Source organism: Aythya marila (assembly GCF_965140915.1).
Source record: "Aythya marila genome assembly, chromosome: 1".
NCBI lineage: Eukaryota > Metazoa > Chordata > Aves > Anseriformes > Anatidae > Aythya > Aythya marila.
The window spans coordinates 130,009,925-130,012,803 of record NC_139042.1 but is presented as its reverse complement, the minus strand read 5'-3'; positions in this window follow the sequence as shown (position 1 = coordinate 130,012,803).

The following is a 2,879-nucleotide window of genomic DNA, read 5'->3' as shown; positions in this document are numbered from 1 at the left end:
AAGCCCAGATCTGACTAATGGAAACCACAGGAAAAATAAAAAATAATAATAAATAAAATAAAATAAAATAAAATAAAATAAAATAAAATAAAATAAAATAAAATAAAATAAAATAAAATAAAATAAAATAAAATAAAATAAAATAAACCACCAAACATCCACCCACCCACAATTTACCCATCTTTTTTTTTTTTTTCCCTTCTTTTTTTTTAAACCACAGACATTTAATGCTATGCTTGCCTGAGAGCTTTTTCCTGTAGCTAATAATACTTTGCACTGCTGTAGTGCCTTTAATCCAAAGATCTCAAAGTGCTTTGCAGGCATTAATGAATTAAGCCTCCTAACACCCCTTTGAAGTAGGTATTATTATGGCAGTCTTGGAGATGGGCTGCGTAATTTTCCTGAAGTTGTAGAGCAAGCCTCTGACAGAGTCAGGAGTAGTCTGCTGAAGTCCTGTGCCTCTCCACCCCACTTCTCTTACCACCACGCCGTTCTCCCAGACTAAGTCTCTTAAATCATTTTAATTTTAAATAATTACTTTGATTTACTTACTGTATTTAAGTCATATCTCTGCTAAATACAACAGGAGGCATTGATTTATCCTTGGCGGGTTAGGCATTCACTGCCTGTGAAAGTTGCACTGATAGCGTGAAGCTAAACTGACACAAATCCCTGTGTGGGGATGCTCTGGCAGGGGGGCAGGAGGGGCTTCTGAGGGCTTAGTTTGAGCCCTTGCCTTCATGCACACACTCTCAATCCCGTGCTGCTACACCAGTGCCACTGACACCAACCATAGGTGCTAATGCACCAGCGCAGCTGCCTGAAACTACCCCATAATTGCCATTTTCTATTGGAAATACTCTGTGCTAGCATATGGTCCTTGATGTGGCCAGAACAGTACCTATGCAAGCAGCTATGCAAGCAGGTTATGTTACCTGTGACAGACCAGCCCTCCTCCCGCCTTCCCAACATTGTCAACTAAGACTAAAGGGATAGCCAGGACTTAAACCAAGTTTAATTTATCTCAAGAATCCACTCACCCATGAGGGGCTGGCAGATTTTTAACTACTTCTAAAATTCTTGCTTTTAATCATAATTTCAATTATGTATGGACCATTCTGGTGCAGACAAGACCCAGCTGTGCAGGTGGACTCCCTGCTTGGAGTGTTTGGGATTTTGCAGAGGGGTGTACTGACCCTCTCTTATCTGACTTGGCTTACGCAGGGGTGGGGACAGGGAGGTCTAAGTTACTTCCCATGCTGCCTCTGGCATCCAGGGGCACCTGTAAGGTCTCTTTTGCCCCGACTTTTAGATCAAGTTTACGTGGTTGAGACAAAGCTTTGCTCTGCACTGGTCACATGCACTTCATCACGTAGATAAATATGTTCAGAAGGCTTTCCATACCCTTTCAGCATGTGCTTTCCACTGGTTGACCTCACCGCCACTGCCTCTTCCTCTCCCACGTTGCTTCTCTACAGTATTGCTGAATATTTATTAACTGGAGGCTTACTGACAAGCTCTCACGCACTCTCTCTTGCTGATCCTGAAGTGGTGGCACTGTGCTTCCTCATGGGGCACACACATTTTTGCATAACCTTTCATGGCTTTTTGGAGGGGGGCTTTTCACTTTCCTACACACATATATCTGTATGTTACTTTCTTGGTAGGAATGCGCTAATTGTCACATGTCTCTCTTTTTAAAATAGATTAATGTCATAATTATCCTAATTTTCTTCCTTCCTGCTACAGGCAATTGCTGGAATTCTTTAGTGTTTTTTGAAAAAGAAAAAGAAAAAAAAGAGAGGAGAGGAGAGGAGAGGAGAGGAGAGGAGAGGAGAGGAGAGGAGAGGAGAGGAGAGGAGAGGAGAGGAGAGGAGAGGAGAGGAGAGGAGAGGAGAGGAGAGGAGAGGAGAGGAGAGGAGAGGAGAGGAGAGGAGAGGAGAGGAGAGGAGAGGAGAGGAGAGGAGAGGAGAGGAGAGGAGAGGAGAGGAGAGGAGAGGAGATGGGAGGGAAAAGAAAAGAAAAGAAAAGAAAAGAAAAGAAAAGAAAAGAAAAGAAAAGAAAAGAAAAGAAAAGAAAAGAAAAGAGAAGAGAAGAGAAGAGAAGAGAAGAGAAGAGAAGAGAAGAGAAGAGAAGAGAAGAGAAGAGAAGAGAAGAGAAGAGAAGAGAAGAGAAGAGAAGAGAAGAGAAGAGAAGAGAAGAGAAGAGAAGAGAAGAGAAGAGAAGAGAAGAGAAGAGAAGAGAAGAGAAGAGAAGAGAAGAGAAGAGAAGAGAAGAGAAGAGAAGAGAAGAGAAGAGAAGAGAAGAGAAGAGAAGAGAAGAGGAAAGGAAAGGAAAGGAAAGGAAAGGAAAGGAAAGGAAAGGAAAGGAAAGGAAAGAAAGGAAAGGAAAGGAAAGGAAAGGAAAGGAAAGGAAAGGAAAGGAAAGGAAAGGAAAGGAAAGGAAAGGAAAGGAAAGGAAAGGAAAGGAAAGGAAAGGAAAGGAAAGGAAAGGAAAGGAAAGGAAAGGAAAGGAAAGGAAAGGAAAGGAAAGGAAAGGAAAGAAAAGGAAGCTTAGGGATATGGTTTAGTGGGGACTGTTAGCGTTAGGTCAGAGGTTGGACTCGATGATCTTGAGGTCTCTTCCAACCTGGAAATTCTGGAAATTCTGGAAAGACCACCACAACTCGTCTAGTGAAAGAATCATTTCTCTTCCCAAGTCTAGGCCATGATATCACTTAAGCACTTCTAAAAACATTTTGGCTGCACTTTTAGAGTCTTAACTGGACTTCACTCAATTTTTTTTTTGCAAATCTTGACCTTGCCCACTTAAGTTGAAAACCATCTGTCCCTCCGTCTCAGTGTGCACAGTGAGAAGGTCAAGGCATTAGTGGTGTTTCA